The sequence below is a fragment of the Schistocerca gregaria genome, chromosome 7, assembly GCF_023897955.1.
Source record: "Schistocerca gregaria isolate iqSchGreg1 chromosome 7, iqSchGreg1.2, whole genome shotgun sequence".
In the NCBI taxonomy this organism is placed as follows: Eukaryota; Metazoa; Arthropoda; class Insecta; order Orthoptera; family Acrididae; genus Schistocerca; species Schistocerca gregaria.
In genome coordinates this window covers 136,582,450-136,596,371 of record NC_064926.1, presented here as the reverse complement: position 1 = coordinate 136,596,371, position 13,922 = coordinate 136,582,450, and positions in this window count along the sequence as shown.

The following is a 13,922-nucleotide window of genomic DNA, read 5'->3' as shown; positions in this document are numbered from 1 at the left end:
TGCCAGACTGACATTCATTGGAAGAATCCTAAGGAAATGCAATCCGAAAACAAAGGAACTAGGTTACAGTACGCTTGTTCGCCCACTGCTTTAATACTGCTCAGCAGTGTGGGATCCATACCAGATAAGGTTGATAGAAGAGATAGAGAAGATCCAATAGAGAGCAGCGCGCTTCGCTACAGGATCATTTAGTAACCGCGAAAGCATTACGGAGATGATAGATAAACTCCAGTGGAACACTGTGCAGGAGAGACGCTCAGTAGCTCGGTACGGGCTTGTTAATGTTTCGAGAACATAACTTCACCGAAGAGTCAAGCAGTATATAGCTCCCTCCTACGTATATCTCGCGAAGAGACCATGAGGATAAATTCAGAGAGATTAGAGCCCACACGGAAGCATACCTACAGTCCTTCTTTCCACGAACAATACGAGACTGGAATAGAAGGGATAACCGATAGAGGTACTCAGGGTACCCTCCGCACACACCGTCAGGTGGCTTGCGGAGTATGGATGTAGATGTACATGTAGATGAATATGAACCCAACTGAACTGATCTGGAGCCAAGCCGCAGAATTTGGCCTGATAAGTAACAGACTGCTGAACTGCCAGACGTACTGGAACTAAAGCACGCAGCTTTTTCACACGTCACTGCCGAACGCTGGCGGGATGTAGAACAGCTCGTCGTAAAAGAAGAAGTGAAAATGCTGCACCTGGTTCTCTTCGTGGATTTTGTTGTTTAAAGACTCGTTAGCAATGAAGCAGGTGATACTTACAGAATTTAAATTTATTTCTCGGATTTGGATACGTAAGAAGCTAAGAAATTACCAGACGGTTGACTGTAATACCTCCAGTGGCTTCAATATTTAACTATACGGTGAAATCCTTCAATATTCTTTTACGTCACACACAGCTTATGCAGAAAAATTACCCTGTGGTTACGTCAGGAATTTTCATCATTCTTCTTTTTAATCACAATAGTACGTTAGCTAAAAACCATAACCTGTTGCGGATTTCGCCTAGTCTTTTTAAGTAGCGTATTGTGGGAGATTTGCACTATGTTACTTCATTCGGTTTAAAAATTGAATGACATATGACATTCGAAGCTGAATTGCTCCTCTGCTCGTCTCTTTTTACGTGTGAACTACAGCTGGCCACGTCACTGCAGGCTAGCTATACCAGCTCACCGGACAGTGCTGTCCACGTTAAATGCTCCGGTAAAGCTGTTGTCCCATATTACCGCTAAGTCACTTTGCGCGTAACGCACAACTCAGAGCGTACCTTCATTATCTTAGTAGACAGTACTCGAGACAGCTTGGCTGCAGTCTCGAGTGAAACGGAAAGCCGATAACGTTCCAGCAAAGGCGGAAGAATGCATAGTTCAAGCAGGTTTATTCTTATGGTGAACGGTTATAGGACTGAATGCCTCATTGCGTCTCACAATCCACGTCTTATTTCCACTCAGCTCAACGGCACCTTTAGGATTAGCCCCTTCTTCATCATAAGAAACATGGTGCAACTGTTTTTTACGATTTGCTTTGGAATCATAGAAGAAACTATTTAGTTTGGCATTTTGTGAAGCTTGACATCATCTAAAAGGCTTAGAGGCAACCGGATCCTCTGCTTGAGTCACTTCTGCACCTTCTTTCGCCAGAAAACTGTCACATCATCGTTTTAGCCTTTTTGTATTATTGAAATTCTTGTAGCAGCTAAGGCGCTATCTGATTTGCCTTTCCTTCAGATTTCTAATAGGAGCATAACCGTGCAATAAACCAAGCGGAAACTTACACTTACCATCTCACCACTGACAGCACTTGGTTATAGTTTCTGAGAGTTTTTGGTAGCGGTTTTCCTGAGGATTTTCAACCACCCTCTCTCTTCCTTCTGTATTACAGACCGTGCATATTTCACTTCATCATCTTCCTTTAGTTCTGTCTGGAGAATCTGATTTTGCAATTGACCTCAAGCTTTCACTCGTTCCTCGCTTTTCTGGTACCTAAAACGATAATATCTATATGTGAGAAAACTATGATGTGAAATGAGTGTTTTAATCAAGAATGGATTGCAATTTAATTTAGAAACTAAAAATACAAAAGTATTGATAGGCTGACTGACATTTTTTTCTAATTTTAGCCGAAGGGCAGTAGAAGGGCAAAGCGGTCATCACCACATGCTGCATAATTGCCAGATTTATTCAAGATGGCAGTTCCAAGGTGGCAGCCATAGAAGTTGAAATGTTGCAGTGACGTCATGGCAGGAAGATCAAATTTTAGTGGAAAATAGGTCCATTGGGCTACTACCACTAGTCTAACTGCCCTCCCTTCTCCGATCAGGAAACTGGCGGGAAAGGGTCTCTGACTGTGCTCAGGTGCCAGGTACAATAGACTTTATTTTGTATGCACTGTTTGTTTAAACAATTTGAGGTGTCATAGACAGTAGCTCTATACAGCGTCTTCACCATATGGTCTGGTAGTCCGGAGACTAACTGACTTAGTTCACAACACCATCACCAGATAGTGCTACCGGCCCTCCCTGTCTCCGTTTCTGTGACGTAATCCAAGATGGCCGTCTGGGAAAAATGGTGGGACCAGGACTCTGTGTTTAGTTGCTGAACTGGGGGGACGACATAATTGTTTACAAAGTTTTAAATATGGCTGCTTGGTTCAATGACCATTCATAAATTGAAAATGAAACAAATGTGCCCTCAGTCACAATTTTTAGTCTTATTGACCAAGTTTAAACACTTCTGAGAGTACCTTCATCTGAATTTAGACATACAAACAGTTCTGTAACGTAATTACAAATTTATAGAAGAAAACTTTTTATACACTCCTGGAAATTGAAATAAGACCACCGTGAATTCATTGTCCCAGGAAGGGGAAACTTTATTGACACATTCCTGGGGTCAGATACATCATATGATCACACTGACAGAACCACAGGCACATAGACACAGGCAACAGAGCATGCACAATGTCGGCACTAGTACAGTGTATATCCACCTCTCGCAGCAATGCAGGCTGCTATTCTCCCATGGAGACGATCGTAGAGATGCTGTATGGAGTCCTGTGGAAAGGCTTGCCATGCCATTTCCACCTGGCGCCTCAGTTGGACCAGCATTCGTGCTGGACGTGCAGACCGCGTGAGACGACGCTTCATCCAGTCCCAAACATGCTCAATGGGGGCAGATCCGGAGATCTTTCTGGCCAGGGTAATTGACTTACACCTTCTAGAGCACGTCGGGTGGCACGGGATACATGTGGACGTGCATTGTCCTGTTGGAACAGCAAGTTCCCTTGCCGGTCTAGGAATGGTAGAACGATGGGCTCGTTGACGGTTTGGATGTACCGTGCACTATTCAGTGTCCCCTCGACGATCACCAGAGGTGTACGGCCAGTGAAGGAGATCGCTCCCCACACCATGAAGCCGGGTGTTGGCCCTGTGTGCCTCGGTCGTATGCAGTCCTGATTGTGGCGCACACCTGCACGGCGCCAAACACGCATACGACCATCATTTGCACCAAGGCAGAAGCGACTCTCATCGCTGAAGACGACACGTCTCCATTCGTCCCTCCATTCACGCCTGTCGCAACACCACTGGAGGCGGGCTGCACGATGTTGGGGCGTGAGCGGAAGACGGCCTAACGGTGTGCGGGACCGTAGCCCAGCTTCATGGAGACGGTTGCGAATGGTCCTCGCCGATACCCCAGGAGCAACAGTGTCCCTAATTTGCTGGGAAGTGGCGGTGCGGTCCCCTACGGCACTGCGTAGGATCCTACGGTCTTGGCGTGCATCCATGCGTCGCTGCGGTCCGGTCGCAGGTCGACTAGCACGTGCACCTTCCGCCGACCACTGGCGACAACATCGATGTACTGTGGAGACCTCACGCCCCACGTGTTGAGCAATTCGGCGGTACGTCCACCCGGCCTCCCGCATGCCCACTATAGGCCCTCGCTCAAAGTCCGTCAACTGCACATACGGTTCACGTCCACGCTGTCGCGGCATGCTACCAGTGTTAAAGACTGCGATGGTGCTCCGTAAGCCACGGCAAACTGGCTGACACTGACGGTGGCGGTGCACAAATGCTGCGCAGCTAGCGCCATTCGACGGCCAACACCGCGGTTCCTGGTGTGTCAGCTGTGCCGTGCGTGTGATCATTGCTTGTACAGCCCTCTCGCAGTGTCCGGAGCAAGTATGGTGTCAATGTGTTCTTTTTTTCATTTCCAGGAGTGTATATAAAAAAGTGTAAGTAGTGATTAACAATACCAGACAGAGAGAGTACTCACATGTCAAGTATAACATAAATAACAATCCAGAAGTGCAGTAGTGACAAAAAATCACAAAGAATGTCTGAAGGCGAGCCTCTAAGGGCGGCTCATACCTATACAGTTATAGGTTACAACGTACTGAAGCACCAGCAAGTGCGGCAAGTGAACATTACATTGCAGTGAGAGGACAATCTAGTAGCCACAGGTACAACTTGGCTGCTTAATACTCAAATCTCTAATTCTTCAATAATATCTAATTTACGCCTCTTATTTTTGGTGTGCAAGATATTGCTATCGGAAATAGCTCTGGCGCGTGACCTGTAATCAGAGATTGTATGCAAAAGGTGAATTTTGAAGGCTGGTACCTTTTTTTTTCTTAAAAGGTGTTCTTTATTCAAGGTTGTAAAGGCACGCCCTGTAGTAGACGCCAGACCTTTCTAAAGGAGAACGAGTCGATTTAAAATCATGAAGTTATTTTTCAAGTTATTATTGGTATAAAAGGCAACGCTGCGGTTATATTTACTACGCTGAAGACGTTGGGTCTGATAGTAGATGAGCCCCAAGATAGGAATAGAAAAATATTTTTTGGGGTTAGATTCAATGTTAGAGATGCCGAGGGTAGTAACTATTTTACCAGTTTTCTTTCTGAGGATGTCATCTACTATGCCAGGTTTTTGCACATTATTAACTGCTATTGTTTTGAGTAAATTGATTTCGTCGTTGAACTTTTCTTTTGAAAGTGGAATGGAAGTAGCTCGGTGAATGGCAGAGTGAAAAAAGGCGTTTTTATGAGACTGTGGATGCATGGAAAACGCCGGAACGATCTGATCAGTGTATGTTAATTTACGAAAACTATTGAATGAGATATTACTTCCTTCTATTGTAAGGTCAAGTCAATAAAGTTTAATTGGGGGGCCTCGTTTTCAAGTTCGATTGTGAAAGATATTTTCTCATGAAGTTCATCGAAAAGATTATAGATACGGTCAATGCCATCAGCAGGTCCCTTGTAGATGACTAAAATTTAAAATACGAGAGAATGCCTAGTGATTTAGCTGAAAAACAGTTGAAATTTTTCTTCTAGAGAGTTGATGAAAATATCACCAAGAATACGAACTAAGGGATTTCCCAAACCAATACAGTCGGATTGCTGGTACAATTGTCCATTAAATTCAAAATAGTTGTACTTGACTATGACTGTGATCAGATTAGTGAAATCAGTGATTTGTATGTCTGAAAGATCTATTTTGAAATGACATAATTTTTTTCTACTATTGTAACGGTTTTCTATACAGGGACATTAGTATAAAGATTTTTGATGTCTAAAGAAAGTATCTTGATACCTGAACTGTATTCTGAACCTTTTATTCTTTGGACAAGGGCATGACTATTGGAATGGAATAATTGTTCTCGAAAATAAAAGATTTTTTCAGAGATTCATGTAAAAATTTGGCCAAGTCATGGTACGCGCTGTTCATACTATTAGATATCGGGCGTATCTGATGGTTAGGTTCATGGATTTTAATTTGAAACCGAAGTTTTGAGGGTTGAGGGTTCATGTTAATAAGCATTTTCTTCTGAAAAGCTTTGATTAGAAATTTTGCCTTATTGATAGCTGACCTGACTTCTTTTTGGAATTCAGCAATCTGATCCTCACACAGCTCGGAAATATTATTTTCGCTAAAAAAAATCCCAAGGTTTTGGAAATATATTCAAAGTTGTAAGCAATAACTAAAGAGCAACCTTCGTCCAACTTAGTTATTAGAGCATCTGCTTCTTTAAGTTTATTATTAATGGAATTAAGCAATTTTCTATCTTAGTGCGTAACATTATGAAGACAGGATGCATTTTTCTAATGATGTTAGCAACTTCATAAGCAATTCTAGTTTGACATGCACTACCTATTTTTTTTACAATAAAGACCACTTTTTAAACCGACAAACATTTTGTTAAGTACATTTTCCTCAGAAGAAAATGCTTATTAATATGAACCCTCAGCCCCAAAAAGGTCGGTCTTAATTTAAAATCCATAATCCTAACAATGCGATACACCCGATATGTAACAGTATGAATAGCGCGTACTACGACGTGGCCAAATTTCTACATGAATCTCTGAAAAAAATCATTTGTTTTCGAGAACAATTATTCCATTCCCAATAGCCACGCCCTAGTCCAAAAAGTAAAAGAATCAGAATACAGTTTCGATACCAAGTTATTTTCTTTAGGCATCAAAAATCTTTATACTAATGACCCAGTACAGGAAACGCTTACAATCGTAGAAAAAAATTTCCGCCATTTCAAAATTATCTTTCAGAAGAACAGGTCACCGACTTCATGAATGTCTTCAGTTGTAATAAAGCACAACTATTTTCAATTTAATGAATAATTGTACAGCAATCCGACGGTCTTGCTATGGGAAATCCCTTAGCTGGTATTCTTGCTGATATTTTCATCAACTCTCTAGAACCATAGGTTTAACTGTTTTTCAGCTACATCACTAGGCATTCTCTCGTATTTCAGATTTTAGTCATCTACGAGGGACCTGCTGATGGCATTGACCGTGTCTATAACATTATCGATGAACTTCATGAGAAAAATATCTTTCACCATCTAACTTCATAACGAGGCCCGCCAATTAAACTTCCTTCACTTGACGCTTACAATAGAAGAAAGTAATATCTCATTTAGTATTTTTAGTAAAGAAACATATACTGATCGCCGGCCTGGGTGGCCGAGAGGTTCTAGGCGCTACAGTTTGCAACCGCGCAACTGCTACGGTCGCAGGTTCGAATCCTGCCTCGGGCATGGATGTGGGTGATGTCCTTAAGTTAGTTAGGTTTAACTAGTTCTAAGTTATAGAGGACTGATGACCTCAGGGGTTAAGTCCCATAGTGTTCAGAGCCATATACTGATCAGATGGTTCCTGCGTCTTCCATGCATCAACAGTCTCATAAAAACGACTTTTTTTCGCTCTTCCACTCACTGAGATACTCCCATTCCACTTTCATTAGAAAAGTTCATCGACGAAATCAATTTGCTCAAAGTAAGAGCAGTTAATAATGGCAATAAAAGTACTAGCATGTTATCTGACATCCCCAGAAAGAAAACTGATAAGAATTTCTACCCTTGGCATCTCTATCATTGAATCTAACCCAAAAACATATTTTTCTATTCCTTTCTTGGGGCCCATCTCCTATCAGATCCAATGTCTTCTGTGCAATAAATATAACTGCAACGTTGCCTTTTCTACCAATAATAACTTGAAAAAAAAATTTCATTCATAATTTAAAATCGACTCGTTCCCCTTTAGAAAGTTCTGGCGTCTATAAAACTTTCTGCAATACTTTCTCTACCTACTACTTAGGGCAAATAGGATGTGCCTTTACATTCAGATGTAAAGAAAACCTTTTAAGAAAAGTGGCACCAGCCCTCAAAATTCATCTTTTGCCGACCATCTTCTGATTACAGGACCCACGCCTAAAGCTATTTCCGATAGCAACATCTTGCACACCGAAAAGAAGGGGCGTAAATTAGATTTTCTTGAAGAATTAAAGATTTTTAAACATATTTCTCGAAATGATATTCTCATTCTCAATGAGCAGCTGCAGTGACGTAACAAAAATGTTTGACTGTGTAAAGCCGTAACTTGACATTTAATATCGAGTCTCCTCGTGCAGATTACCGAAATGTTCTTTTCCATCCAAGCCATCAAATAATTTTTGATTTATTAAAAGTTTAGTAAAAAAATTATTCGCTGTACTTCATTTTATACCGTTTTCTACAAGCTATGTTATTCTGCCCTTTCTGTATGTTCCATAATGGTGTTTTTATGCTTCAAACTGTACTTCTAAGATCTGATGTAGACAAAATGTTACTGTATCGTTCTCTGCTTAACAAAATAAAGGCCTATATGTCATGTACTGAGCAATATTAATTATAACTTTCGCCTGTTTCCATTTGAATATTAAGTAGCCAAGTTGTACCTGCGGCTACTAGATGGCGCTCTCGCTGCGATGTCATGTTCACTTGCCGCACTTGGGTTGTTTTGAGGGCGGAGACCAGACCGCGAGGTCATCGGTTTCGTCGGATTAGGAGAGGGAGTCGGCCGTGCCGTTTCTAAGGAACCGTCCCGGCATTTGCCTGAAGCTGTTTAGGGACATCACGGAAAACCTAAATCAGGATGGCCTGATACGGGATTGAACCGTCGTCCTCTCTCAAATGCGAGTCCAGTGTCCTAGCCCCTGCGCCACCTCGCTCGGTTTGCCGCACTTCTAAGCGGGGGCGCCTCAGTCCGTTGCACAGATACAGCCTGCCCTTAGAGGCTCCCCTTCAGACATTCTTTTTGAATTTTTGTGACCAAAGACCCGGTGGCTTGTTATTTACGTTATATGTGACATGTGGGAACTGTCTCTGTCTGGTATTGTTAGTCAATGCTTACACTTTTTTTATATATAAAACTTTTTCCATACATTTGTAATTATGTTATAAACCACTTTGTATGTCTAAATTCTGATGAAGGCACTCTTAGAAGTGTTGAAACCTGGTAAATAAGACTAAAAATTTTGACCGAGGTCTCATTTCTTTCATTTTCAATAACATTTTACTGCATTCCATGAAAGGCATGCCTGTACTGGAGAAGGAGGATTTTATAGACATATTAGCTGTAGTCATACATCTGAGGAGCATGTCGACAGGAATGATAATTGATGAAGGCAAATATACTTCATGAAATAATGTATATGCAGCCGGATGTGGCTAGGTTACACCTCACACAATCTCATAATTATGCGTGCTGTGACTCTAGATCATTCGATAACAATCCAGTCAGTCTTCCGAAGTGTAAGAGGCGAGACATTCACCCACTCCAGTGCGCGCAGCCCCTGCCCCGAGGGGCCGTTTGACGGCTTACATGCAGTAGCTGAAGGGGCAGCCGTGTACAGCCCGTTGCGTTGGAAATACCCACAGCCTTCTTCCTTCCCATCCACAGCACATAGATAACCCTTATCACTGAACACAAACTGCTCCGACCGTTTTTACATCTGGCGTTATTGAATAGTGACGCATACATACATAGCTCGAAGATGTCACAGGAACTAAATGTACGACTTCACAAAGAGAGAGAGAGAGAGAGATTTGCAGATGACGTGAGAATATTCAAGCAATTAGTACCACCAGAATCATTACACTGTATTACGGAATCTAAAAAAAAAAAAAAATTGTGAAACCACCCAAGAGACACTTCGTGCGCTGTTGTGAGTAATACCCCAGGTTTCGAGCACAGGCAGCTTCAGGAGCTACGAAGTCCAAACGAGTACACCTCTAAATACACTTTCAAAAGCCGGCCGGTGTGGCCGTGCGGTTCTAGGCGCTTCAGTCTGGAACCGCGGGACCGCTACGTTCGCAGGTTCAAATCCTGCCTCGGGCGTGGATGTGTGTGACGTCCTTAGGTTACTAAGGTTTAAGTAGTTCTAAGTTCTAGGGGACTGATGACCTCATATGTTAAGTCCCATAGCTCAGAGCCATTTGAGCCATTTTGAACACTTTCAAAAAAGATAGCTCCACAGTAGTTAGCTTCAATTTTGCGATGTATATCTCCACAATCGGACTCTAAAAAGACCGGTGCACACTTACGAAACCTCCCTTAAACACTTCACCCGCTTTTGTGGGGAAAGATACCGAAACTGATATCAGCTTCAATATCTTATTTTGCTGGCCAGAACGAATATATGTGGAAGTAAAAATAAATATTGCTGTAACTCTAGACAGGACGCTCACCACTTTTCGGGTTTTAGCTGTTTGTTTGAAGGCAATGTCAGAGAGAGAAATATTACTGAATCCTACAACTGCTGTGGTGTTCATCACTTTTCTGAAATAATTAGCGGGCTTTATTTATTTTTGCTGCTACAAGAGTCAGGGGGGGGGGGGGTTATTTTCATCACTTCTCAAACCACACATTGGTGTTTAAGCACTGACTGGAAAATCAGAACAATCCCACAAACAGAATTAGAAGCACTGTCCTACACACGTGAAAAATGGTTAATTTCCGTGCTTGCATGGTGCCATGCTTTCTACAGCCATCTCCAGACTCTAGGATTACAAGGACATACGTATTTTTGACACGGTTTGCCAGAATATCACACAATTTAAGCGATAGTTATCAATATCAAGCACATATCAGTGTGTTACCGATCGCTTGCACACTACGATTCGGAAGATAAGGAACTGGAATTATATCTCTAGAAATCCGAAACTTTAGCGAGCTGCAGTTAGCTGCGACGTGCTGTATGCCACTGAGTACTTATAAACGTATCTCTTCTGTGAAAACCTTTACACGAAAATTCGAAAATAGAGAAAACTGGTAGTTCCACTCCCACTGTCTTTTTACGAAAACCAATCTCAATGATGTAACAGATTCCAAATCAGTCTTCTACTTGAATTGGTGTTTCTCATATCTCGAGAGTCAGAAAACCTCTCTGCCAATTGTCTTTCACAATCTAGATGCACACAACACGCATCACAACCGATATTCCTTCGACCAAATAAAGATGGGAAATGTGTAGAAGCTGCCAACCGGACATCATTCATGGCAGGGAATAAATGTCCAGCACAAACACACATCCATATTTAGTCTTCTGAAATTTCCGCTAAGAACATGTGCAGTCTTGAAGGCTGCCCAACAAATACCGAGCATTAGTTCGCTATTCAGCTGCATCGAAGGCGACAGAGTTAGATGCATTCTTGTACTCCAGCCTATCTAGTTCGGACGGCTGCCGCTGTAACCCGGAAATATCAGTCATTCCGACCACAGACCACCACTGCCATGCACCCCCCGCGTCCCACGCAGATTCATCCTGGGAAACCAGCAGCTTATATTTTATCACTCTACTTACAATTAAATATTACGATTGCAGTCTGTGCCATTGTTATGACTGGACATAATTATCTATTTAAAAACTTTCACCCTCCTTATGGCTATAGCAATTTTCCCCATCAAATTCATACCTCCCCTTACGACACCACAAAGCCATTTTCTCTGTACTTGTTGGAACGCAAACCGCAGTGCACATACTTTATAAGCTTACTGACTACAGCGAATCTATAGCACATCCCCTGCTAAGAACAATACTTCGCCAATCACTCGATACTGGTCGCACCAGACAATATTGAGTCAAAATGGATTGTGGTGAGCATGCCTCATTTGTTTTCTTTTTATTTATTTTTTTGCGAGTAGTGCCAGTGTATCTTAAGAAGAATTTAATAGTCTTACAGGCGACCAGCTATTAAAAACATGATCGCAACGAATGTCCTAGTATCACCAAGCATAAAAAACTGTCTTGAGTCTATCGGCGCACAAAAGTACCACTGACAACATCCATGACAAAAACTATACAGGCTTTATAAATCGAGGTATGATATTGCCTCTGAATGACGTGCTCTTTCACACAAATACACTCGTGCATGTCCTTTATAATATTGTGAAAGTGTTATATTCATGTGAATTTTATCTCTGAATTAATTACAAGGTTAATCAGTCCATGCACTTCATAGATGATGAAACCGTTAAACTTAAATATTGTTTGTTTTAAGTGTACTAGACGCTGTCATTTAGTAATTATGTCTCTTGAGATGGAGGAAAATTCGTTAAATCTGACTGTGACGTCACAGTGATTCCCAGACTGACATTGCCTTATCTCGGTCAATCAACATACACAACTAAATAATAAAACATGAATTACACGCGAATAAAACACTCAGTAACCTTATGGTATACATTACAGACCTAGATTTCCCATCACGAGAAAAGCTAAATACGAGATTACTGAACTATTCAGGAATGTGAGGAACTTGCCCCTCTTCTTGCAGCGGTGTACCGTAGGTCTCTAGAAGAGCGTAGTGTCCCAAGAGATTGGAAAAGGTCACAGGTCATCCCCGTTTTCAAGAAGGGATGTCGGACAGATGTGCAGAAATATAGACCTATATCTCTAACGTCGATCAGTTGTAGAATTTTGGAACATGTATTACGTTGGAGTATAATGATTGTTCTGCAGACTAGAAATCTGCTCTGTAGGAATGAGCATGGGTTTCGAAAAAGACGATCGTGTGAAACCCAGTTAGCGCTATTAGTCCACAAGACTCAGAGGCCCATAGACACGGGTTCTCAGGTAGATGCCGTGTTTCTTGACTTCCGCAAGGCGTTCGATACAGTTCCCCAAAGTCGTTTAATGAACAAACTAAGAGCATATGAGCTATCAGACCAATTGTGTGATTGCATTGAAAAGTTCCTACACTCCTGGAAATGGAAAAAAGAACACATTGACACCGGTGTGTCAGACCCACCATACTTGCTCCGGACACTGCGAGAGGGCTGTACAAGCAATGATCACACGCACGGCACAGCGGACACACCTGGAACTGCGGTGTTGGCCGTCGAATGGCGCTAGCTGCGCAGCATTTGTGCACCGCCGCCCTCAGTGTCAGTCAGTTTGCCGTGGCATACGGAGCTCCATCGCAGTCTTTAACACTGGTAGCATGCCGCGACAGCGTGGACGTGAACCGTATGTGCGGTTGACGGACTTTGAGCGAGGGCGTATAGTGGGCATGTGGGAGGCCGGGTGGACGTACCGCCGAATTGCTCAACACGTGGGGCGTGAGGTCTCCACAGTACATCGATGTTGTCGTCAGTGGTCGCCGGAAGGTGCACGTGCCCGTCGACCTGGGACCGGACCGCAGAGACGCACGGATGCACGCCAAGACCTTAGGATCCTACGCAGTGCCGTAGGGGACCGCACCGCCACTTCCCAGCAAATTAGCCGTCTTCCACTCACGCCCCAACATCGTGCAGCCCGCCTCCAGTGGTGTCGCGACAGGCGTGAATGGAGGGACGAATGGAGACGTGTCGTCTTCAGCGATGAGAATCGCTTCTGCCTTGGTGCCAATGATGGTCGTATGCGTGTTTGGCGCCGTGCAGGTGAGCGCCACAATCAGGACTGCATACGACCGAGGCACACAGGGCCAACACCCGGCATCATGGTGTGGGAAGCGATCTCCTACACTGGCCGTACACCTCTGGTGATGGTCGAGGGGACACTGAATAGTGCACGGTACATCCAAACCGTCATCGAGCCCATCGTTCTACCATTCCTAGACCGGCAAGAGAACTTGTTGTTCCAACAGGACAATGCACGTCCGCATGTATCCTGTGCCACCCAACGTGCTCTAGAAGGTGTAAGTCAACTATCCTGGCCAGCAAGATCTCCGGATCTGTGCCCCATTGAGCATGTTTGGGACTGGATGAAGCGTTGTCTCACGCGGTCGGCACGTCCAGCACGAACGCTGGTCCAACTGAGGCGCCAGGTGGAAATGGCATGGCAAGCCGTCCCACAGGACTACATCCAGCATCTCTACGATCGTCTCCATGGGAGAATAGCAGCCTGCATTGCTGCGAAAGGTGGATATACACTGTATTAGTGCCGACATTGTGAATGCTCTGTTGCCTGTGTCTATGTGCCTGTGGTTCTGTCAGTGTGATCATCTGATGTATCTGACCCCAGGAATGTGTCAATAAATTTTCCCTTTCCTGGGACAATGAATTCACGGTTTTCTTATTTCAATTTCCAGGAGTGTAGATAACAGAACCCAGCGTGTCATTTACAATGGAGAG